The sequence below is a fragment of the Chlorocebus sabaeus genome, chromosome 27 (assembly GCF_047675955.1).
Source record: "Chlorocebus sabaeus isolate Y175 chromosome 27, mChlSab1.0.hap1, whole genome shotgun sequence".
Taxonomy (NCBI): Eukaryota; Metazoa; Chordata; class Mammalia; order Primates; family Cercopithecidae; genus Chlorocebus; species Chlorocebus sabaeus.
In genome coordinates this window covers 12,111,248-12,137,738 of record NC_132930.1, presented here as the reverse complement: position 1 = coordinate 12,137,738, position 26,491 = coordinate 12,111,248, and the positions used below count along the sequence as shown (strand labels likewise).

Below are 26,491 nucleotides of genomic sequence, written 5' to 3'. Positions count from 1 at the left end.
CTTTTTCTTTGAGCACTCTAAAGATGTTATTTCATTGTCTTCAGGCTTACAAAGCTGGAGGTGAAATGAAGTCTGTGATCCTTCTGATGTCTGTTCTGTATATAATGTGTATTCTTCTCTGATTGCCTTTAAGATTTTCTGTGCAACACTGGTCTTCGGCAACTTGATTATGTGCCTTTGTTTCTTTATTTCATTTTATTTATGGAGATGGGGTCTTATTATGTTGCCCCAGCTGGTCTCAAACCCTAGGCTCAAACAATCTTACCACCTCAGCCTCTCTAGTACCTGGGACTACAAAAGTGCATGCCACCATGCCTAGATCTAAATTTTTTTTAATGAATTTTTTTCAGCTCCTGGTTCCTTAAGCTTCTTAGATTTATGAAATAGTTTTCATCAAAGTTTGAAATATTTCAACTATCATTTCTTCAACTACTTTTTCTGTCCCTTCTCCTTTTCTCCATGTATAATAGACTGCTTGATATTATCCCATAGATCACTGGGTCTCTGTTCACCATTTTTTTTTCAGTTTTTTGTTTCTCTCTGTGATTCAGCTTGCATAGGTAATGTTGCTATATTTGTAGGTTCACTAATCTTTTCTTCTGCATTGCCTAATCTGCTATTAATCCCATCTAGTGGATTTTCATTTCAGATGTTGTATTTAGTCCTGTTTTGTTCTTTTTTACATCTTTCATTTTTTTCTGATTATTTTTGTGTTTTCATTTATTTTTGATTTTATTTTATTTAGAGACAGGGTCTCACTCTGTCACTCAGGCTGGAGCGCAGTGGTACAATCACAGCTCACTACAACCTCAACCTCCTAGGCTCAAATGATCCTCCCACCTTAGCCTCCTAAGTAGCTGGGACCACAGGCATGCACCACCACACCCAACTAATTTTTAAATTATCCTTGGTAGAGATGGAGTATCACTTTGTTGCCCAGACTGATCTTGAACTTACGAACTCAAGCAATCCTCCCATTCCAACTTCCCAAATTGCTGGGATTATCGGCGTGAGCCACCATACCCAACTACTTTTGTGTTTTCCTTTAAATATTTATACACAATAATAAAATATGTTGTAACATCCTTGTCTGCTAATTCCATTACCTTGTCACTTCCAGGTCTGTTTCTTTTAACTGACTCTTCTCCTTGTTACAGGTATTTTTTCCTGCTTTTTAGCATATCTAGTAATTTTGTTTGGTGCTGGCATTGTTATTACATTATTAAATGTTTGCATTATATTGTCTTCCTTTAAATAGTATTGGGCTTTCTTCCGCTAGGCAGTGAAGTTAATTGCTAATCTTCAAGATCTGTTTTTAAGCTTTACTAGAGAGAGGCTAGGACTGTGCTGTCCAATAAGGTAGTCACTAGCTACATGTGGCTACTGAAATGTGGCTAATCTGAATTGAGACGTGATAAAGGCATAAAATACACGCTGGATTTGGAAGACCTAGTATGAGAATAAGAATGCAAAGTATCTCATTAACAATTTTATATTGATTACCTATTGAAGACACTTTGGATATACTGTTAAGTAAAAGATATTACTAAAATTCATTTTATCTATTTCTTTTTACTACATATGTGGCATGCATTATATTTCTACTAGACAGCACTGTTCTAGAACAGAGGTCTGCAAACTACAGCCTACAGAATAGCCACCTAGTTTTGTTAATAAAGTTTTATTGGAACTCAGCCATACCTATTCACTTATCTATTGTCTATGACTGCCTTCACACTAAAATTGATTAGTTGTGACAGAGAATATATGACCCACAAGCCTAAAATGTTTGCTGTCTGAAAATTTAACAAAAAATTTCCACCCCTGGTCCAGAGTACCCTTCACTCCAAGGATAGTTCAGCCCTGCTTTCTAACTTGTGATGCCTCCAAGGTCTCCACTGAATGCTTCAGAGCTGAATGAGGACTCCCCTTTGGCTAGTCAGACAACAAACACTTTCCCATTTCATGTGTGCTCTGGGATTTATTCAGCTTACAACTAAAAAAGTCTTTTCTTGCCCAGACTTGTAGAGCATCATTCTATATACTTGTATCCTAATACTCAGCAAAAATTCAAGAGATTCCTATGCATATTTCTGGAGCTCTTTTTCCGCATAGCTTCCTCCTCCTCAGAACTCTGCCCTACTACCTCTCACCACCTCAGCCTCCCCAAACTCTGATCTTCATCTCATCAATTCAGTGAGGCTACTAGGATCTGTTCAGATCCCTCCTTCCTGGATCTGTGGTCTAGAAATTGCTTTCAGACAGAAAACCAGGGCAGTCATTGAATTCACTTTGTTTCTCTTCTCTTAGGGATCACAGTCATATATAGACTGTTGCTCAATGTCCAAAGGCAGTTATTAATTACAATAATTTATAATGGGCAGTTAGATCAGGCTATTGTTATTCCATCATGACTATAAGGTAATGTCCCCTCTACTTATTGTTTGATAGGTAGAACTCACTATGTAGTATACTCTGGGTCTTCAGACTTTCCAAAGATTTGGTAGATTTGACTGACTTATATGGAGCTAGAGAACAAAGTATAGAACTTTTCCTTCGGTTTGCCTAAATAGTTGATGATATGCTATATCATTGACCAGAATTTCTCATGTCCAGGTTATGACAGAGAAGACAAAGAGGACTTGATAGAAGAAGCCGAAAGAAGGTTAGCTTGGAGCTATGCATTTCTGAATCTATTTGTACATTTATATCAGAAGTACAATAAGCATATTAACAGGCCTAGAAAAGATGACAGTGCAATAGCATGATCTTGGCTCACAGCAACCTCTGCCTCCCAGGTTCAAGTGATTCTCCTGCCTCAGCCTCCCAAGTAGCTGGGATTACAGGCATGTGCCCCCATGCCTGGCTAATTTTGTATTTTCGGTAAAGATGGGGTTTTTCCATGTTGGTCAGGCTGGTCTCAAACTCCCGACCTCAAGTGATCTGCCCACCTCGGCCTCTCAAAGTGCTGGGATTACATGTGTGAGCCACCGTGCCCGGCCATGACGTGCCTCTTTTCAAAGCATGTGAAAAGTTTAGGAAGCAATTATCATTAGTTCCAGATGCTATATTATGTGAAACAAATAGAGCTGTATACCTCCAGATATTTATAGTGAAAAAAAGAACTAATCCAAAATACACATAAATGATAGAGATAGATAGACGGAATCTCCCAAAAAGTTTGTTTTATATTAGTGGCATTTATTTATTAAGAAATAGAAACTACAATCAGCCGATAAAACCAAAAAGGAAATTAAAAGTAAAAACAAACAAGTATCTATATTCTTGCACCTGATTAGAAAAATATTTATTTCATAAAAATGGAGAACCCATTTGTTGAAAATAGAATGAGTAGTTATACTGTTAGTCAAGGTGGAGGAGATGGAAGAGAACTGGGAAGAGAATAACATCAAAGATGGGTGTCAAAAATAGCAGATTCAAGAATCATATAAAGGGGTAGATAAAAAAGGAGTCAAAAAGAAAAAAGGAGAAGGGAGAGGAAAAAATAAAGAATTTGGGGTGCAACAGTGCCAGGTTTATATCAGGTGCTCAAGGAAAGTTTATTAGATAGATAATGGATGGATGGATGGATGAACAGATAGTAGGAACAATATAATAGAAAAGAATAAATGTGATACCTGAAAGTGAGTATTTGATCTTGTAGAACAGAGAAGAAATCTAATGGAGATAGACAGAATTGTCATGAAGGGTTTTGTAGGATGGTAATTTCTAACTATTTTAAGTACAAATAAGTTTTCCCCCAGTTAACTCATGCTTGAAACTTCATCTCAAAGGTCAACTTTCTGAAAGAGACCTTGAACATCAGTCAAGATTAATTCACCTGTTTTATTCCTCTTCTGGCACCTTACATTTTTTCCTTTATAACTCTTATTACAGTTTTGAAAAATGTTTTGGTAACTATTTGTTGAATATCTGTTCTCCCACTAAAGTGTAGGCTCCATGAGGGAACGAATTATGCCTTCACTGCTACCCCCTTGTCATCAGGGTCTGGAATAAAGTCTGGCCCAAATTTACCTCCCAATAAATATTTGTCGAGTAAAGGGTAAGTAAGTGCATGAATTAATAAATGAAGGAGGGTGGTACTGGTGGAAATGCAGAGCTGTGAGACCTACCCAGCTCCATGAAGACTGAGCCTGCTCATCCAAGGAGTGGCTTTAGTGCAATAGAAAATGCCCTGGAATTAGAGCCAGGAAGCTTGACATCTGTCTCTGCTATTTACTTACTGTATTAACTAAGACAAGATAATTTATCTCAGCTTCTGTTTTCTGATGTCTTAAATAAGGATCATATACCTCACATGGTTGTTACGAAATTTGGATTAACAAAGTGTTCAAACCGGGTGTGGTGGCGCATACCTGTAGTCCCAGCTACTCGAGAGGCTGAGACAGGGGCATCACTTGAGTTCAGGAGGTCAAGGCTGCAGTGAGCTATGATTGCACCACTGCATTTCAGCCTGAACAATAGAGTAAGAACCCATCAGTAACATAAAAAATAAAAAATAAAAATTTAAGTGCTTAGAACTTCTCCAGTGTTTTCTCCCAAGAATCCCAGTGGAAGAAGTAAGCATTCCCATCTGTGTTGAACTCAAGCTACACTAAAAACAAAAGCAACTTCTTTGAAACAGGTCTTAGCTAAAAAGTTCATGCAAATGTTTCATTTTATACCATAATATATATCTACATTGTTTCAATGTTGAAATTATGTTTTAAATTATTCATCAGTGTATTTAGATTTTTATTTCATAAAATAATGGAATAAAATGGATGTTCATAGAACACACACCATGTTATCCTTTGCTTTTCCATATTTTTGAGAAACATGGATTGATGTAAAATGACCTGCTACATGGTGAGCAGGACCTCCGTAAGTGTTTGCTGAATCCGAATCTGCCCACCAGAGGAGCTGCAGGGTTGAATCAAAAGCAAAGCTGATGATGCAAAGAGGATTTCTCCCACAGGAGGAGTGCCCAGGCAGGCTGCTAATCTGGGGATAAATCAAAAGGTTCAGGTCAAAAATGACCTATACACTTATTTGAATCTAGATAATCAAAAGGAAAATGATCAGTACTATATAACATGTAAGCTATATATAAAATGATTATATATGTATCATAAATTATTTAGAATTATCATTATAAATTTGTATAATAATGTTTTATATATAAAAATGTTATTATACAATATACTGGACTGTCTACAGAGAAAAAAAGATACTTAATTGTAAAGATTACTCCTGGCCACATGTGTGGCTCATGCCTGTAATCCCAGCACTTTGGGAGGCCAAGGCGGGCAGACCACTTGAAGTCAGGAGTTGAAGACCAATCTGGTCAACATGGCGAAACCCTGTCTCTACTAAAAATACAAAAATAAATTAGCCAGGCATGGTGGTGTGCACTTGTAATTCCAGTTACTTGGGAGGCTGAGGCAGGGAATCACTTGAACCCGCAAGGTGGCAGTTGCAGTGAGCTGAGGTTGTGCCACTGCACTCCAGCCTGGACGACAGAGCGATACTCTGTCTCAAAACAAAAACAAAAACAACACAACAACAAAAACCTCCTATCTTTGGTTTTATTCTTAGAATCTAATGTAAAACAAACAAACGAACCTTCCCCACCCCCAGCTCTAGTTTAACATCCAGACTTTGGTCTGCTCTGAATCTGAATTCGCCATGAACTCAGCTACACATTTAGCTGTAGCTCAATTTCTACTTCCAAGGCTTTGACCCAACGAAAGCATTAAACATACTATGACAAAAGCAAACCTCCCGATGAACGAATATGGTCTGCCCTCAGTTTCCTCACTGTAAAGTGGAGATAACGACGCCTATCTCACAGGCTGGTTACAAGCATTCAATGAAATGCACACGAACATGCCTGGTACAGCAACTGCCACATTGCAAACAACCACCCAACTTCTAGGGTTTATTCATTGCTCCATCACCAATTTCTACTTGTTACAGGCAGAACTGTGTCCCTAGCCACAATTCATGTTGAAGTCCTAATCCTTCATATCCAAGAATGTGACTGCATTTGGATTGTGTTTGTTTACTTGGTTTTTGAGACAAGGTCTCACTCCATCACCCAGGCTGGAGTGCAGTGGTGTGATCACGGCTCACTGCAGTCTCGACTTTCCAGTCTCAGGTGATCCTTCCACCTCAGCCTCCTGGGCAGCTGGGACTATAGGCACATGCCACCACACCTGGCTAGTTTTTTGTAGAGATGGAGTTTTGCCACATTGCTCAAGCTGGTCTCAACCTCCCAGGGTCAAGCAATCCTCCCACCTCAGCCTCCCAAGTAGGTGGGACTACATGCACATACCACCATGCTTGGCTAATTTTTGTGTATTTTGTAGAGACAAAGTCTTGCTGTGTTGCCCAGGCTGGTCTCGAACTCCTGGGCTCAAGTGATCTGCCCGTCTAAGCCACTCAAAGGGCTGGGGTTACAGGCATGAGCCACCACACCCAGCCCAATGTGACTGTGTTTGGAGACAGGATCTTTATAGAAGTAATTAAGTTCAAATGAGGTCATCAGAGTAGGCCCTAATGTAATATGAACAGTGTTCTTTTAAGAGAAAATGTGGATGCAGACAGAGGGAAGATGATGTGAAGACAAAGGGAGAAGAGGACCATCTACAAGTCGACAAGAGGAAGTCTGGAACAAATCTTTCCCGCACAGCTCCCCTGAAGAAACCAGCCCTGCCAACACTACCTTGATCACGGACTTCCAACCTCCAGTACTGTAAGAAAATAAACATCTGTTGTTTAAGCCACCCAGCTATGGCCGCCCTAGCAAAGATACCACTAGAATAAAAGCTCCATGAGAGTAAGTGTTTTTCTTTTTGCTCTATACTGTACCCTAAGTGCCTAGAACAGAGCCTGGCCCATAGTAGGCACCTAATAAATCATTGTTGACCTATTCCACAAATGTCCAATCCTGAGCCTGGCACAGATATTTAGCAAATATTTGAAGACTGGATAAATGATTCTATTTCCAAATACCAAATTAGAACACAGTCTGAAAAAAATACATATTACCTGATTTTTATATATATATATGCTTTGTTAAACTTTAAATATTGTCACACTTAAATCACCTTAATTGGAAAGGGCAAAATGTCATGAAATCCATGCTGGTCTTGGAAAATCCAATTTTGGTAGAGTACGTCCTTAATTGTTTAACATCCAAACTCCTTGGCCTAAATTTAAGCACTGCATAGCTCTCTCTCTTGCCAATCCAACCTCATTTCCCCAAGTCCCCCACAGGATCCATCTGCTGAAACCACACTGGTCTCTGTATCACTTCCAGAAATACCATCCTGACAGGCTCAGCTCAAACCCCTCGTCTCACACGAAGCCTTCTTCACCCTCTGAAGCCAAAGTAATAAAGTAATACCACTGTCTTTAGGGACTTTTTTTTTTTTTTTTAATGTATCACTTACTTCCTCATACCATTAGTCATCTTTGTGAGTTTATCTGGTTTCCACTCTAGATTAAAAACTCTTTGATGACAGGAACTTTTAAAAACACTTAATTCTACCCGATCTAGGTTGGAATCCAGCAGATATTATAAAGAGATGTTAATTAAATCACTGGAAAACACACAGTCAGCATTTACACCCAACCCCAGCCTTGAAAGCAAAGAGAGTCAGAGAAGGCACTGGCAAATCCAAGTCTCTGAACATTAACAACTTGAGCACAAGTTCTACTCAAAGTGGGAAATAGAGAAGAACTGCAATATCATAGTCCAAAGTGATGCTTTCATTTCCAAAAGGTATTGCTTTACCATTAACACTAGATAATAAATATCCATCATGCCCTACTTCTGAATAATACCTATTTGATTAATGCTGGGCATTTCTTTCCCAAGGCTTCATACTATTCCTCTTGCCGCTTGCTCTTTTTCTTGTTTTTGAGACTGGGTCTTACTCTCTTGCCCAGGCTGGAATGCAGTGGCACAATCATGGTTCACTGCAGCCTCAACCTCTCAGGCTCAAGGGATCCTCCCACTTCAGCCATCTGAGTAGCTGGGACTACAGGCACGCACCACCACACCCGGCTAACTTTTCTATTTTTTGTAGAGACAGGGTTTCACTATGTTGTGCTGGTCTTGCACACCTGGGCTCAAGTGATTCTCCCGCCTCAGCTTCCCAAACAGGCATGAGCCACCTTGCCTGGCTCCCCTCTTGCTGTTTTTTTGATTGAATAGGCATTTGCCTCAGATAACCAGATCAGCAGCAGGACCGAGAAATACATTTCAGCTCTGTTTTGTGGGCTTTGGCAAACAGTTCATGTGTGTTTGTGCAATCACAGGTAGAAGAAATACCATAAAGAATTAATTACTTTTTTAAAAAAATCTGATTCTTCTGATTCACTTGATATGAAACATGAGCCAATGTCAAACAAATTATTTTCTCTTGGCCAGGCACGGTGGCTCACGTATGCAATCCCAGCACTTTGGGAGGCCAAGACAGTTCAGGAGTTCAGAGACCAGCCTGGGCACCATGGTGAAAATACAAAAAATTTGCTAGTCATGGTGGCGTGTGCCTGCAGTCCCAGCTAGCTGGAAGGCTGAGGCAAGAGGATCACTTGAGCCTGGGGGGTTAAGGCTGCAGTGAGCTGAGACTGTGCCATTGCACTCCAGCCTAGGTGACAGAGGGAGACCCTGTCTCAAAAAAAAAAAAAAAAAAAAAAAATTATTTTCTCTAATTTAATAGGAAAAAGGAGTGTAATATTCCTCAAGTGGCTTTCTAGCCACCTGATCCCATCTTCACATGACCTTTGAAAATCTTGTTGCTATGTTTCTTTTCATATAATTGCATCCAAGCAATATGATAAATAAAAGTAGTTACGGTGAGGCAGCAGTGTGTTCCCAACCTCACACATAAGCAGGAATTTCAGTCCTTGGCTATTTCAGTAAGCATTCCTCATTTAACCCCCAGTCTAATATTTTTATGTGATATAACAGTGATACCAGAGCAGGGCAGGGAAGTGTAGGGAAGGGAAGGGTGTGGTCCCTAGCTAGAGCTCCACCCCTGAGCCTGTGCCCACAGACCTACATGAGGACAGGCATTTCTGTTTTCCTGCCTAAATGTTGCATTTCCCAAGACCACTCTGGCCTGCCATGCCCCCATCCTGTGCCTATAAAAGCCCTGAGATCCTAGCAGGCAGAGACACAAGTGGCTGGACGTTAAGAGGAACACACCAGCGGAAGAACACAAGCAGCTGGCTGTCGAGAGGAACGCACTGACATTAAGAGTACACTGATAGACACTGGCAGGCCATCAACCGGGAGAACGACACAGTTTGGCCAGAGTAGTCGGAGGAGGGCCCAGGCTGCTGAGTGGCTGGACTCCAAGGAAAAATCACCTTCTCACTCTATCCGCCTTCGGGCTCCCCCATCTGCTGAGAGCTACTTTAACTCAATAAAACCTTGCACTCAGGCCAGGCGTGGTGTCTCACACCTGTAATCTCAGCACTTTGGGAGGCCAAGGCAGGCAGATCACTTGAGATCAGGAGTTCGAGACCAGCCTGGCCAACCTGGTAAAACTCATCTCTACCAAAAATATAAAAATTAGCTGGGCGTGGTGGCACATGCCTGTAGTCCCAACTATTTGGGAGGCTGAGGCAGGAGAATCACTTAAACCCAGGAGGCAGAGGTTGCAGTGAGCCAAGATGGTGCCACTGCACTCCAGCCTGGGCAACAGAGCAAGACTCTGTCTCAAAACAAAAAACCTTGCACTCATTCTCCAAGCCCATGTGTGATCCAGTTCTTCTAGTACACCAAGGCAAGAAACAACAAGACGCAGAAAGCCCTCTGTCCTTGCAATAAAGCAGGGGGTCTAATGGAGCTGACTGACACAAGCCACCTACGGATGGCTAAACTAAAAAAAGCACATGATAACACACGCCCACTGGGGCTTCAGGAGCGGTAAACATTCACCCCTAGATGCTGCCATGGGGTTGGAGCCCACACTCCCCACGGCCTGCCCCTCTGCCCGCTCCCCCGAGGATTTTTTTGTTTTTTTGTTTTCTTGATACAGTTTTGCTTTGTTGCTAAGGCTGGAGCGCAGTGGTGTGATCTCAGCTCACTGCAACCTCCACCTCCCAGGTTCACACAGTTCTCCTGCCTCAGCTTCCTGAGTAGCTGGGATACAGGCATGTGCCACCATGCCCAACTCATTTTGGTGTTTATAGTACAAACAGGGTTTCACCATCTTGGCCAGGCTGGTCTCAAGCTCCTGACCTCAAGGCATCTGCCCACCTCAGCCTCCCAAAGCGCTGGGATTACAGGCGTGAGCCACCGTGCCCAGCCACCCCTAGGGGTTTTGAGCAGCAGGGCACCAAAGAAGCAAGCCCAAGCCACACCCCATTGCATGCCCTGAGAAGGGGATAAGAGAATTTTTCTCATTTCGATAGGACATCCATTTTTATGTGATATAACAGGACATTTTACATGAAACTCTTAATTAGAATACTTTAAATATAGTATTTAATTATTAAATATTATAATTAAATTTAATTATATTTAATATTTTCCTTGAGAAATGGCTTTAAATTATACTATTTTGAGTAAAGTTCATAGTTTCAAGAATATAACAGAGGTACTAAAGCAAGTGATAAGCCATAAGGTACAAGATATAAAAATACAAATCCACACTAAATAAATAATAGTATAAGCATCCTATTTATGGAGAAATAAATTCAAATTTTAAAAGTCATTTATATGGCCAGGCATGGTGGCTCAAGCCTATAATCCCAGCACTTTGGGAGGCCAAGGTGGGTGGATCATGAGGTCAGGAGTTCGAGATCAGCCTGGCCAACATGGTGAAACCCCGTCTCTACTAAAAATACAAAAATTAGCCAGATGCAATGGCAGGCACCTGTAATCCCAGCTACTCAGGAGGCTGAGGCAGGAGAATCGCTTGAACCCGGGCAGCAGAGGTTATAGTGAGCCAAGATAGCACCACTGCACTCTGGCCTGGGTGACAGATTGAGACTCTGTCTCAAAAAAAAAAAAAAAAAAAAACCGGAAAGAAAAGTTATTTATATGGCCAAGGAAATTGGTTGTTAGAATAATATAGAACTGTCTGTTAAGTATAAAAATTGTAACAGAAACTATAAAAAAGACAAAGCCCTTGCTCTAAGTAGCTTATAAACAACTACAAGAGTTCAAGCAAACTAGAAATGTATTTGGGTTTGTTTTTGTTTTTGTTTTTGAGACAGAGTCTTGCTCTGTCACCTACACTGGAGTGCAGTGGCACGATCTCAGCTCACTGCAACAGCGATTCTCCTGCCTCAGCCTCCTGAGTAGCTGGGAATACAGGCATGCGTCACTGTACCCGGCTAATTTTTGTATTTTTACTAGAGACAGGGTTTCACCATGTTGGCCAGAGTAGTCTCGAACTGCTGACCTTAAGTGATCCGCCCCCCTTCTCTGCCTCCCAAAGTGCTGGGATCACAGGTGTGTGCCACTGCACCCAGCTAATTTTTGTATTTGTAGTAGAGACAGAATTTTGCCGTGTTGGCCAGGCTGGTTTCCAACTCCTGGCCTCCAGTGATCCACCTGCCTCAGCCTCCCGAAGAGCTGGGATTACAGGCGTGAGCCACTGCACCCAGCTCCTAACTAGAAATGTAAACTGTACAGGGTGGTAGTGGTGGTAATAATTCTAGAGTATAAAAACAATTTTTAAAAATTTTTTGGAGAATTTGTTTTTCAGATTTGAAAAGAAAAGGTGAATGATACACATATCTGTTTAAAACAATGACACAGGAAAGGTTTTCTTTAAAATAGGCTAAAATTTTTTGCCTTCCTTTCCTAATTTCTAAAGATGATGGAATAGAAAGACTGTTATCTGGGCCAGGCGTGGTGGCTTAGCCTGTAATCCCAGCACTTTGGGAGACCGAGGTGGGCAGATCACTTGAGGTCACGAGTCCAAGACCAGCCTGGCTAACATGGTGAAATTCCCATCTCTACTAAAAATACAAAAATCAGCTGGGCATGGTGGCATAAGCTTATAATCCTAGCTACTTGGGAGGCTTAGGCAGGAGAATAGCTTGAACTCCGGAGGCAGAAGTTGCAGTGAGCCTGGATCACACCACTGTACTCCAGCCTGGGTGACAGAGCAAGACTCCATATGAAAGAAAGAGAGAAAAAGAGAGGGAGAGAGAGAGACAGAAATTAAGGCTGTTATCTGGCATTGAAATGATAATGTACTCAACAGTGTTGGCAGGGCACAGTGGCTCACACCTGTAATCCCAACACTTTAGGAGGCCGAGGCAGGTGGATTACGGGGTGAGGGGTTCGAGACCAGACTGGCTAACATGGTGAAACCCCGTCTCTACTAAAAATAGAAAAATTAGCCAGGTGTGGTGGTGGACACCTATAATCCCAGTTACTCGGGAGGCTAAGGCAGGAGAATTGCTTGAACCTGGGAGGTGCAGGTTGCAATGAGCCAAGATCTCAGACACAGCAATTGTGTGTCTGAATTATACAATGCATCTTTGTCAGTCATCTGTACCAAATGGTCTAGATTAAATTAACTGGGTTTTTTTTCTGGATGGGGCCGGGGGTCGGGGGCGTTGTTTGTTTGTTTGCTTGTTTGGATCTAAGGGTACTTCTGCAGGTACAGAAGAAAGTTAAGGGAAATACATTAATAAATGTGACTAATTTTGTCATTATCCAAACTACACTACTCATTTGATAACTACCACCTAATGAAAATTGAAAAGTCCTGAGGACTAGAATTTAGACAGGTACTTTCAAATGCATCACAACTGGGAGTATCTTGAGATACATGGTTCGAGAAAGTAAGCTGATAACCTACCAAGAGTATCTCTCCTGGGAGGTGGTGATAAACGCTCCTCAAGACTTCTCCTGTTTCCTCCTGAATCTTGGGAACTCCTTTAAGATGCCCTCATCTTCACAGTACCAAATGAAAGAAAATTAATTGCATTTGAAACAGTTTGCCACATAAGAAAATAAACAAACATGGAAAAGGAGACACATTGTGTGAATCTCAGGGGAAATCTTATTTTTCAGATATTGATGAAATAGCTAAAGAAACGAGATACTGATATGAGTTTAGAATGCCATCATCAATTTCTGCTTCTTTTGAACCCATTTCCCCTATCTTTAGTGCAGAAAAAGAAACTGATTAGATACATTACTGTGTAACAAAAGTTGTACTCAAATTTTGAAAGCATTTCCCTCCTTTTTTAAAAACTAAATGTTAGGCCTGGCGCGGTGGCTCAAGCCTGTAATCCCAGCACTTTGGGAGGCCGAGACGGGTGGATCACGAGGTCAGGAGATCGAGACCATCCTGGCTAACACGGTGAAACCCCGTCTCTACTAAAAATACAAAAAACTAGCCGGGCGAGGTGGCGGGCGCCTATAGTCCCAGCTACTCCGGAGGCTGAGGCAGGAGAATGGCGTAAACCCGGGAGGCGGAGCTTGCAGTGAGCTGAGATCCGGCCACTGCACTCCAGTCCAGGCTACAGAGCAAGACTCCGTCTCAAAAAAAAAAAAAAAAAAACTAAATGTTTCTCTTTTTTAGAAAGTGAATTTTCTCTATTGTGAAAATACCATGACTACTAGGCAGAATTATATATTTAGTTGTGCTAAAGCACTGATGACTTCTTTTATGATGATATTTTTTTAAATGGTAAATATTTCTCATAAACCTACAAAACTTAAGTGCTAGACTCTATAACGTTTCATAGTTAATAGACCCATTTGCAACAGCAATGAGAACAATTTAAATGTAAGTCCAGACACTTCATATAAAATTATTGACGGGCTGGGCTGTGCGTGGTGGCTCACGCCTGTAATCCCAGCACTTTGGGAGGCCGAGGCAGGCAGATCACAAGGTCAGGAGATCAAGACCATCCTGGCTAACATGGTGAAATTCCATCTCTATTAAAAATACAAAAAATTAGCCAGGTGTGATGGTACGCGCCTATAGTCCCAGCTACTAGGGAGGCTGAAGCAGGAGAATCTGTTGAACCCGGGAGGCGGAGGTTGCAGTGAGATGACGTCTCACCACTACACTCCAGCCTGGGTGACACAGCGAGACTCTGCCTCAAAAAACAAACAAACAAACAAACAAAAAATTATTGACTGGCTAAAATATTCTGGAAAATCTAATAAACTAAACATCATATCGATGTGAGCGTGAACACACTATATATTGTAGATTTCTTGTTCCTCTCATAAGCAAGTAACTTTAAATAGGCAAAGCGCACCAAAAAAAAAAAAAAGCCTTTTACATCATTCAAAGTTGTCCATACCTTCTTTTATCCTCTTCCATTCTTTTAGAATTTTCTGGAAATACAGTATCTTCAAGACAACAGGAGAAAGGGAAAACAGACTACAATATACATCTAGACATATTTTAAAGATATTCATGATAGAAGAAAGCACAAATTAACGAATAAAAAATTGGATAGATGACATGCCTTGTTTGATGTGAGAACACTTAATAAAAGGTTAAAATTAATGAGCTAAGGGAAGAAAACATGGCTAAAAGGGCTAGTAGCTCTGTAAGGGTGGGGACAGGGCGGGGAACAGAGTCAGGGAGACAAACAGGATGCTGGGAGGTGAGAAATAAGGGTGGGGAGTAGTGGGCAATCTCAAGAGGAACTAACAAGGCCGTTGCTTATAGTTACCCAGAAAACCTTATGAACAATAACAGACAAGCAGATGCAGCTCAGAAAGAAACAGCGGAGCAGCTAGAAGCCCCTCCTGCTGAGACAACGCACCAGACAAGGTAATGGTGTTTGGGGGCTGCAGGTCATCTCTCACATCCTCACATCCACAACTGCTGACACCTCCGTTTCCCATCAAATCAGCAGATCCTGGCAAAAGATCCCCAGAGAGGATGAATGGACCTTGATCCAGAAGTATTAATATATTCCTATCTGTTCAGAAATAGGAACTTCAGCTCTACTCATTCTAGTTTGCCAGCTTTTCTATTTTTGGTTTTGTTTTTTTTGTTGTTTTGTTTTGTTTTTGGTGTTTGTTTTTAGCTTTTCCTCTTTGGAAAGGTTTGTCAAGCAAATTCTGTACGTGTTATTTTGAAAAAATTCCAGTTCCAAGAACCAGCACAGGTCCAACTAACCAAGCAGCCTTTAAAAAGCCACAGAGTCGGCCGGGTGCAGTGGCTCATGCCTGTAATCCCAACACTTTGGGAGGCCAAGGTGAGTGGATCACGAGGTCAGGAGTTTGAGACCAGTCTGGCTAACATAGTGAAACCCTGTCTCTACCAAAAATACAAAAACTCGCCAGGTGTAGTGGGACATGCCCGTAATCCCAGCTATTCCAGAGGCTGAGGCAGAAGAATCACTTGAAGCCCGGAGGCGGAGGTTGCAGTGAGCCGAGATCGTGCCACTGTACTCCAGCCTGGGCGACAGAGCTAGACTCCGTCTCAAAAAAAAAAAAGAAAGAAAGCCAAACACTCAATAAAAGATGTTCACCTTCTCTCACTGCCCTCTATTTCTAGAGCCTCCCTTTTCACCACCTCCTGCCGCCCTAGACTCAGCCCCCTTCAAAATCCCAAGCAAAGGACTGCACCTCTGGCTCTGAGGTGCTTCCAAAGGGCCAACTTGCAAAACTGTGCTTCAGATCCGACACTTAATTATACACAACTTGCCCACTGCCCATTTCTTTCTTAGCTTTTTTTTTTTTTTAGACAGAGTCACTCTGTCACCCAGGCTGCAGTGCAGTGGCAAAATCTCGGCTCACTGCAAAGTCGCCTCCCAGGTTCAAGCGATTCTCCTCCCTCAGGAGTAGCTGGGATTACAGACACACACCACCACACCAGGCTGATTTTTGTATTTTTAGTAGAGACAGGGTTTCACCATGTTAGCTAGGCTGGTCTCGAACTCCCGATCTCAAGCGATCCACCACCTCAGCCTCCCAAAATGCTGGGATTACAGGCGTGAGCCACCATGCCCAGCATTTTAGCTATTTTTAAAAACACACTTGTTTCTTATTACAACAGGAATACATGCTCATTAAAGAAAAAAAACACAGAATATGGAAAGGCAAAGAAAAAATATTCCCCCTACTCCTATCACTTGGATATGACCATTATTTTCATTTTCATGTTTTTGTGTAGTAGCAAATTTTTTTAATTGCCAGGGTGATGAAGAACTCTCCACTGTTCATGTGGGAGAACCATGTGTTTAATTTTTTCTAGGACAGATCAGCAAAACTTCCAAAGCATTTGTGAATGCAGAATGGCTTGCCGCGTTGGGAGAACAAGGAATAAAAGGCTGAGGTCCTCTTCCCAGCCAAGCACCAGGGGAGCCTGTGCAACTGAGCTTTTACACGGAGGGAAATGCTTCAAACTTCAGGGTTTTGGAAGTGTGGGCATGCAATGCACTTGGAATGAGCAGAAAAGAAAAGGTGGCAAGACCACTTCCCTAGAGCACAGTGTACACACACTGCCTCTTTGCTGGCTAAGTCACTAAGGTAGAAAAATGCTCACACGTGCACATGTACATGTGCATGTGTGTACAGGGTGGGAGAGAGAGAGATGATATATCTATATATACATGAATAGATGTATGCACCCTTTGCTTGCTGCCTTCTGCTCTGCACTGTTGGAGCTTTATATTAACATTAAACTCCATGTCATTTTTATATGCTATCTAATGCCACTCACCTGCTTAAAAACCTGTGGTTGCCCGATGTCAAATTCCAATTTTCTCCACAACATGGTCTTGGCTGACCTCTCCTGCCTTATCTCATTCCACTCCTAAGTGACCCAGTTTCCTGTTGGACCCTTTGCCTCCATGCCCTTTCCAGACCCTAAAATGTGATTCCTAGCCCCTTCTGTAGCCATGAAGTTCTAACACAGATATCACCTCCTCCATGAAGATTTTGAGGATTTCCTGACCAGATGTGATTTCTTTTGCAAGACTGTAAGCTTCTTGAAGACAAAAACCAAACCACACATTACTACTCATATTTTGGAAAAATACATTTACCTTTTTATCCATTTAGCTCTCATATCATTGTCCTTTTCTAAATTTTATTCATTATATTCTTGGCCAGGCACAGTGGCTCACACCTGTAATTCCAGCACTTTGGGAGGCCTTGAGGTCAGGAGTTCAAGACCAGCCTGGCCAACATGGTGAAAACCCGTCTCTTCTAAAAATACAGAAATTAGCTGAGGGTGGTGCACCCCTGTAATCCCAGCTACTTGGCAGGCTGAGGCAGGAGAATTGCTGGAACCCAGGAGGCAGAGGTTGTTGCAGTGAGTCAAGATTGCGCCACTGTACTCCAGCCTGGGTAACAGAATGAGACTCTGTCTCAAAAATAAAATAAAATAAAATAAATTTTATTCATTATATTATTATTTCTGCATTGTGTAATAATTAAGCAGAATAATACATATATTCTCTTTAATTCCTTGAATGCAGGGATTATGTCATACATATTTCTTGCATTATCAGCCCCACCCAAGACCTATGGTAAATGTTCAAGCAATACTAACTGAAGTAGATTAAATTCAAGATTTAAATGCCAATAATTATTCCATAACATAGAGGAGAGGGCGAGAAACATAAAGAGTTCACCTTACTCCAAAATAGTTGAAAAACAGCCTCATTCCAAAACAAGGGAGGTCATTTTTCTTATTTTGTGGGTCTCCCATTCTTTACTTACTCTGACTACCAGCACAGGAAAAATCTAGGTAGTCTCCAACTCAGCAAGAAGTTGCAGTCTCTTTGTACATGTAGGACATTGATTTGGAAATTATAAATCATTTCCCTTTGAAGTCATAGTATAAATAATGTTTTAAGGTCTCTGACAGGTCTCCAAAAGTTGACTGAAACTCTCAATAAAGCAGAAATAATATATTTTCAATAAAAAGTAGGAAATAAAACTACTGACATATTTTACTTGCAAAATAACCAATAAACAATGAAACACACTTGATTTTCTTTTCTTTTTTTTTTTTTTTTAGAGATGGAGTCTCGCTCTGTTGTCCAGACTGGAGTGCAGTGACGCCATCTCGGCTCACTGCAACCTCCACCTTCCGGGTTCAAGCAATTTTTCTGCCTCAGCCTCCAGAGTAGCTGGGATTACAGGTGCATGCCACTGCGCCCGGCTAATGCTTGTATTTTCAGTAGAGACAGGGTTTCACCATATTGACCAGGCTGGTCTCAAACTTCTGACCTCAGATGATCTGTCTGCCTCAGCCTCTCAAAGTGCTGGGATTACACGCATGAGCCACCACACCCAGCCAAGTGATTATTTTTGAATAATCATGATTCAAGGAAAGCAGATTTAACTATAGAAAAAGGAAGGTATCTTCTAACCATTCTCTCCTGGTGGCTATCATCCACGTTTCTCAGAGGCTTTTTTTCGGAATTAAGACACGACTTGAGGGCCTAAGTCTTACTCTGGCCATAGCTCTGAGTAATTTCAGGATCCACATGGAACCATGTTTAACACCCCAGTCACTCTTTTCCCTCATCTCTTCATCTTCAGGGATCTTCTCCACTCCCTTCTAGTTCTCCCACTTCCACAGGCACTCCCTGGATCACACCATCCCCTAGGACTGCTTCACCTCTAAATACTAAACTTACAGGTAGTCCCTATTCTCTGACAACTCACCTCCTAACCTTCCAGGTCACTCACTCCATTATTCCCAAGACATCTATTTGGAATCTTCAATCTATTTGGAATGTCCAGTTCACCAATCCCTTGGCTATTTCTCTACAGCCTTATTCTGTTTTACCTCTCTGACTTAGATCCCAAGAACCAACATTTCAGCTATGCCACTGTCATGGCACTGTCCTGCCAAACACAATCCAAGATAACTGTCCACTTGCACTAGAAATGCTAAGAGCTTCTGGGGGTGGGGGTGGATCATACATCCAGTCTGATCTTCATCAGAACTCATGGTCACCTAACTCAACCTCAATATTTCTTGGCAATTCTAAATTGGATGGATGGATAGATAACATAGGTGAAAACTTGTAGAGATGATGCAGAGAATCTACAGACCTTTTGTAATGTTTTAGATGGATAATCCTTAGCCTAGCATTTCTAATTTTACTTCAAATCATATAGCATTGTTTTCATTTAAGGTAAATGTATCTGTGCTACCCGTAAATTCACAAGCACATGACACTTTTCTGCCTTGGTAGCTCTGTCTGTCCTCAAATGAGGAGGAGAAATTCCCTGGGAAGGAATAGAAAAGCTCTAAAGTAGATTGGAGAAGAAATAAGGAATCTCAAGAAAATGTATCTGTGTAGCAGGAAGAGACTGCCTGAGATGGAATATATTGTGATGTAAGTCACAAAAGAGAAAGTGGAGGTTTGCAGTGGCTTGTGTCCACTAGCCCCTGAATCCATTTCAACATGGTGTTATTGTCCTGGGGTAGCTTAGCTGTCATACATTAATCAACAAATACTTATGGAACACCTTCTGTTTGTCAGATACTGTTGTAGAAGCTTGAGAAAAAGTGAATAAAACAATGTCGCTGCTCTCACAGAGCTCACATCCTAATAGAAAAAAAGGTAGCAAATAAACAAAAAAAGAAAGGGGTATTTTTAGTTAGTGATATACAAAAAAAAAAGAAAAGAAAATAGGACAATGACTAAACAATGAATGGGCATATTAGTCCTTTTCGTGTTGCTGTAAAGGAAACACCTGAGGCTGGGTAACTTATAAAGAAAAAACATTTATTTGGCTCACAGTTCTGCTGGTTGGAAGACTGGGCATCCAGTGAAGGCCTCATACTCCTTCCACACATGACAGAAGGTGAAGGGGAGCCAGTGTGTGCAGAGATCACAGGGCAAGAAGAGAGCCAGGAAGGAAGTGCCAGGCTCTTTTTTTTTTTTTCTTTTTTTTGAGACAGAGTTTTGCCCTTGTTGCCCAGGCGGAAATGCAATGGCACGGTCTCAGCTCACTGCAACCTCCACCTCCCAGGTTCAAGCGATTCTTCTGCCTCAGCCTCCCGAGTAGCTGGGATTACAGGCGCCCATCGCCATGCCTGGCTAGTATCCGTTTTTGTATTTGTAGTAGAGACGGGGTTTCACCACGTTGGCCACGCTGGTCTTGAACTCCTGACCTCAGGTGATCTGCCCACCTCAGCCTCCCAAAGTGCTGGGATTACAGGTGTGAGCTATCACGCTTGGCCCAGGTTCTTTGTAAGAATCAGCTTTCTTGAAAACTAACATAGGAAGTGCTCATTTATTCCCCATCCTCAGGGACAGTGTTCATCTATCCATGGAAGATCCACTCCCATTACCGGAACACCTCCCATCAGACCCCACCTCCAACGCTGAGGATCAAATTTCGACATGGGATTTGGAAAGGACAAACATCCGAACCACAGCAAAGAGGAAGGGGGGTATGTTTTAAATTGTGTGGTCAAGGAAGTCATTCCTGAGGAGGTAACATTTGAGCTGAAAACTGAATGGTTGAAAAAAAAGAACCATCCACATGGAAATCGAAACGTTGGCTTTCTCTCATGAATACAAGATGGCTACCACAGCTTCAAGCATCACATCCTCACCTAACAACTTCCAAAGCAGGTCTGGGGATTTCCTTGTATCAGGAAGAAACAGATTTCCCACAAACCCCTAGCACACTTCCCTTCATGTCCCACTTGCTAGAACTAGGTTGCACACCTACCCTCCAACCAGTCACTGGCAAAAGAGACTGGGATTGGCTGGGAACAACCAGGGTTCCTCTGTTGGGACCTGGCATGGGTATCCTCCACTGAAGATAGGCTTCCTACACCTAAACCAGACTGGCCTGCCATCAGCAAGGAAAAAGGGCAAAGCAGCTACCACAAAGATCACACTTGAGATTGTCATGCAGGATTTACTGAACACCTGACCGTGTTCCAGGCACTGTGCTAGTATTAGGAATTTTAAAAAGACCCAGGCATCACTTTTACTCTCTCACTCCGTTGCTTAAAAGCACTCAGTGGGTGTAACTCCCTTTTCCCTCCTCTTCACCATTTCGAAGCCCCTGGACTGATGGAGGTATGGTTCATGGCCACTTGCCTCCCTGTAGCCTCCGCTCACCTCTTCAGCTCAGAATGACTCCTCCTTCCTCTCAACTCATAAACCACATTTTTCCTTTGACAATTCATTGAACATATGGGCCCTGGGAATACATTTTTGCTGAAAAGACAAGGTCCCTGCCCTCATGGAGTTTCCAGTCTAGTGCCACAGAGAGATCATTAAATAGCCAATTACAAGAATGAAAAGTGTTACAAGAGTAGAAATACGAGGATCCACTCTGATGACCCAAACACCTCCCGTCAGGCCCCACTAGATGTTACCAGAGCACCTCAAGTTGTCCAAAGGTGCGGTGAGAGAATACATATTTGGAGAATATGTCATTTAAGCCAACACTGAAACAACGGATAGAATTTAGGGAAATGGGAGTAGAGGTCAGGTTGGGGGAGAAGACAAGGCTTTTCTACCTAGAAAAATGAGCATGTGCAAAGGGCCAAAGGTGGGAAGACAGAGTTGGAAGAAAGGAATGGAAAGAAGTTCAGCATTGCTGGAAAACAGTAGGAAGGGAGAAGAGGGAGAAGTGTCTGTAATGACAGGCAGAGGCCAGGCCAGCAGGGGTGGAAAGCTTAGGACTTCAGCCTATGGGAAGCCATTGAAAGGACTGACATGATTAGGCTTGCACTTTGGAAAGGGCACTCACTCCCGTGCTCCAACGCCTTTTTCACGCTTCAGCCATACTACAAACAGGATGACCAACAAGACACGGTGGCAACAGGCTGGGCCAGCATAGTGGCCAGAGAGTGGGTAGTGACCAAGAAGGTCCAGGACTCAGTGAATCATGGGCTATGCCCTACTATCGAGAAGGGCTTAGGGGCTTCTGTTTTTGGTTTGTTTCTTTTTTTGACAGTCTCACTCTGTTTAGTGACACGATCTCAGCTCACTACACCCTCCATCTCCTGAATTCAAGCAATTACCCTGCCTCAGCCTTCCTACACAGCTAGGATTACAGGCGTGCGCCGCCATGCTTGGCTAATTTTTGTAATTTCTGTAGAGACGATGTTCCGCCAACTTGGCCAGGCTGGCCTCAAGTGGTCCACCCAACTCGGCCTGGCAAAGTGCTGGAATTACAGGAGTGAGCGACTGCGCCCCACCCTGTTGGGCACTTTGAAGAATGATGGTGTCCTTCACTGAGCTACCCAGCACTAGATAGATTCATTTCTGACAAGTTGCATTTGAGCAGCTTCCCACAGGGCACCGAACACACTGTGTTCACTAATTAAGTTTTTAAAATGGCGTTTCTACTCCTTTGCCGCCTGCCCCTTCCATATCAAAACCACTCCCTTCTTATCTTGGGCCACACTTTTCTCTAACAGGCCTATTTCGCTCTTCCCCTTTGCGTCCACACCCACATGAACAATGTAAAAAACATGGTTTATGTGCTTATGAGTTTTCGTCACTGCGTCCCTGGAGAAAAATCCATACTTTTTTGAGCACCTACTATGAGCCAGTTCCACCAGGCATTCCTAACACGGTGTTCCGCTAATGCAAACCTTAAGGCAGCCAATCAGACATTTAATGATGTCAGTGATCAATAAACAGCAATTAGTAATTGACACGAATCCAACTTTTTTTTTTTTTCTGGAATGTCTTTTATTCATTATGAAGAAAAAAAAAATCACACCCTTTACATTTTAAAGATGAAGCTTAGGGGACAGCACGACGTCCCAAGAGCCGGTGTCAGTTCTGGGTATCCTCCACGTGGCCTTTCCCGGACTTGTGTTACTTACAATATGCGATTTCACTACTTGAGGTTACCGGGTACTAATTTTACAACACTGTGTAGCTACGTGAAGCGGCTCGGAATATACTTTATCACTCTGTTTTAAGCAGTACGATGTCTGGATGAAGCATCAAAGCGAGGTGGGTCAACTTAAAGGGCCTTTAAAACATCTTGAAGCAATAACAAGCCATACACCGAAGCAAGGGCGGTTTTAAACATTACACAGGACCTTAAACAATCGAACCAATTTGTCCTTTGTTCTTTTTATTACATTCATTATTACATTAATACTGTTTAAAAGAAACCCAGAAGGCATTAAACTTCGGTACCAATCTACACAAAGTCCTCGAAGGGGCCTGGCTTGCACCGAACGCGCGTTTGTGCCACCCCGTTCGCTCGCAGCGCCCTGAAGCCCACTGAGCTTAGGGCGCTCGGTCCCTAGAAGCAACTTGAAATCAGGGTGTCGCCAGGCCAGGCCCTCGTTCTGCAGGGGAGGATCCGACCAAAGTTTGCCAAGTTTCCAGGCAAGCCCGGCTGCGCAAATGCCGCTTTTTAGCTACAGCTGCAGGCCTGGCCCGTGGGAGGTTTGCCCTGGGGGTCCCCGGGCCTTCAAAGAAAAGTCCCAAGAGGCGGGGGGCGCCGCCTGGGCCGCCAGCCAGGGGGACCCGTCGCCCCGGGGCACAAAGAAAGAGCGCGCCCACAGGGTGTCCCCTGACCCCGGCGACTCGGGGCCAGGGAGGCTCGGCGCTCCCCAGCGGCCGCTCTTCCCCTCCCGAACCCGCCCGGCCCACCCGCTCCTGCACCGCGGCCGCCTCGGCTCGGCTTTTCTCCTGCAGTGAGCTGAGTGCGCTCAGCCAAGGAGAGGCTGCGCCGCGCCGGCCGCGGGGCCCAGCCCTTCCCGCCGCGCCCGGGGCCGCCCTTCCCGCTGGAGCAGGCTGATCGATGGCCCTGGCCGCCCGCGCCCCCCGCCTCGGCTCGCCCGCGAGCCCGGCTGTGTGTTTTGGAAGCGGCGCAGCGGGCCGCAGCCGTGTGACGCCCGGAGCGGGCAGCGCCGCCCTTCCTTCCCCCCGGGCTCGGGCGGTGGCGCGGCGCGGCGCGGCGGCGGGGCCGGGCGGGCGGGGCGCGGGCTCCGGAGCGGAGGGCGCGGGGAGGGGACGCGGGCGGGGACACGGGCGGGGGCACGGGGCCGGGCGGGGGGCGGAGGCCGCGCCGCGCACGCCCAGCCCCACGGCCGCGCCGCGCCTCGCGGGACAGGTTGGGCCGGCGGGGCGGCGCCCGGCTCCGGGGAATAATGAGTGTCTGTCAGGCCGTCCCCGGGTGACTGGGCGGGGCGGGGCGGAGGCGGCGCGGGAGGCGGGGGTGGCGGGGGAAGGGCGCAGGGCGGGGTGCGTGTTTGCGCGAGTGACTCGGCCGACCCCTCCGGCGGCTGCCTCCACCCAAGTGGGTGGGGACCCGCCCAGCCCGGGCGGCCGCGGCGGCTCCCTCTCCCCTCCCTGACCCTCCCACCCCGGGTCCCAGCCTCTACTTACCCCGCCAGCCCCGGGAGGCTCGCAGAGCGAGCGGCGCCGGCGTCATGTGACTGCCCGGAGTTGGTGCCAGGAGCCAGAGGGGAGCCAGGAGCGGAGCCGCGCGGAGCCAGGGCCCGAGCCGGAGCGCAGCGAGAGCGCCCGCCGCACGCGCGCCCGTCCCCGTCCCCGTCCCCGTCCCCTGCGGCCGCCGCCGCCAACGCCGCCCGGACTGGAGCCCTGACATTGCTGCGCTCGGGGGGCTCCAGGCAGCCCGGATCGGGGCCTTTATTTCTCGTCGGCGGCGCCCCGCACCGCGCCTCGCAAAGTAAGTCCCGTCTCCCTCACCTCTGCTCCGCACCCCGGCCCCTGCCGCCCCGCTCCTCGGCCAGTCTGGTTTCATTTTTTCCCCTGGAGGGGGCCGCGGGGAATGGGTCCGAGGTGCAGCGCTGGTGTGTGTGGGGGGCGCCTGCGGGCTTGGGAAAGTGCGGCGGCTCCACTTAGCCGGGGTGGGGGCGGAGAGCGAGCAAGGAGGGAGGGGGTCACGGGTTCGCGGTGGAAAGTGAGGGGTTGAGGCGAGGCACCGTGCGGACCCCGGGTGGTGGGGAGCGGGACCGCAGCTCCCGCCGCCGTCCCGGGCAGGGCGCGGGCGGGGGCTCACCTGTGTGGTCCCCGGCCTCCTCCCGCCCGCTCACGATTCCCTCCAAAGCCCCAGAAATCTCCGTGCTCTCCGCGTGTGGCAACGTTATTTGGAGAAAGGTAGCGCCGAGGCCGCGCGCTCCTGCTCCTCCCCCTCACGGTGCCCCCCCCCCACCACATCCCCGGCTCCCGCGTCCTTCCCCTCCCCGCCCTCCGCCCGCGCCCCCCGCCGCCCCCCTCCCAGGACACGCCGCGCGGCCGCTTGCCCGGCAGAGCAAACTTGGAGCAGCCTCCGGGCCCTCTGGAAAGAAACTTGGGGCAATTGGGATTGGAGGCAGCATCCCATTCTTGGTTCTGGAGCCCAGGAGCTGCCAGGGCGTCTGGATCCTCCGGGGCAGGAGAAATGAGCTGGCCGGGTTTGGAGAGTCTTCCTGGGGGCATGGAGAGAACCTGCCGCAGTGCCTGGAGCAAGGATTGCAGCGTGGCTGAAGGCGGAGGACGCCTTAGGCAACTGCCTGCAGCCGAGCCTGTGGGGATCCAGGGACAGATCCCTGGATCAGGACCCATGGGACCTACCTAACATTTCGAAGTGGCTTTCTTAGAGATGGCAGATAAGACTTGGAATTGTCATATTCATTTTTGGGGGCAGATAGCTACTGACAAGGTGGAGTACTTTTCTGGTTTAAATGTTATAGCAGTATACAGTAATACTAGAAGAATGTGAATGAGACTTATTTTTAATAAGTCGAGTTAAACGGAAATTGGAAATTGCTCACCTTCTTGTATTTCACTAAAATAAACATTTTACACTTAACCACTGAATTTCTTACTCAGAATTTATGTTTCCATTAATATCACCCAACACATTTTAAATATATTGATTATATTCTCACAAGAGTCTGGTATATGGGGAAAAGTATGAAGAGGTATTCTGACAAGTACCTGAAACATGCCAGCAAAATCAATTGGGGAATAGGCCAGTTGTTCATTATAGGTTTTTCCACACAGCAGTTTTGTGCTATCCTTTTCTGTATGAATTTGAGGAGCATTTTTATAAGAGAAATTCATCTGGATGATTTGCCTCACCCTAGGGAAGAAGACTTGCTTTTAGGGGAAAAAACAATCTGCTAGCATTACTATCTCAATTTTTTGGAGTTAGTGTTTAAGGGAAGTGTCCATGAGTGATTTCTTCTGGTTTGAAAAGAAGTATGTTAGTTGACTTTAGGCTGTTAATAGAAACCTGAAATTAGATGTTTGATTAAATTAAACTCCCTAGAGAAACTGATTTCTTCATTTCTGCAGTCAGTGGGCTTTGCTGCAGAACTATTTATTAGAAGAAAAAAACCTAATATGCTATCGGTAAGTTCAATGATGATACATTGTAAAGAACATTTAGCTTGCATGAAAGAGAATGCAAGTATAAAAATCTCAACATGGGAATAACAAAGAAAAGTAGCTGCTTAGACCACAAGACCTTGTCAGGTACAAAACAACAGAGTTTTGCAGAAAGCTATTGTTTTATTCCCTACAAAGTTTCTAAATTAAAACCCAATCTTCTTGTTGC

General features: G+C 44.7%; 1 protein-coding gene and 1 long non-coding RNA gene across 3 annotated transcripts in view; one reads left to right on the top strand and one right to left on the bottom strand.

Moving 5' to 3' along the window:
• Positions 1–1,600: 1,600 nt before the first annotated feature.
• Positions 1,601–25,147, bottom strand: LOC140710553 (uncharacterized). Its single transcript, XR_012091622.1, has 4 exons — positions 24,950–25,147; positions 14,776–14,871; positions 12,843–12,936; positions 1,601–5,004 (listed from the first exon to the last, which is right to left on the bottom strand). It is a non-coding gene; the product is annotated as an uncharacterized lncRNA (long non-coding RNA).
• The window catches only part of KLF3 (KLF transcription factor 3), a 37,579-nt gene continuing 35,594 nt past the window's right edge, over positions 24,507–26,491 (top strand). The window contains exon 1 of one of the 2 annotated variants that reach the window (XM_008017651.3): positions 24,507–24,616. The gene's annotated coding sequence lies outside the window, so the exon portion shown is untranslated. The remainder of the gene's footprint in view (positions 24,617–26,491) is intronic. The other variant, XM_008017653.3, reaches the window with a different exon arrangement.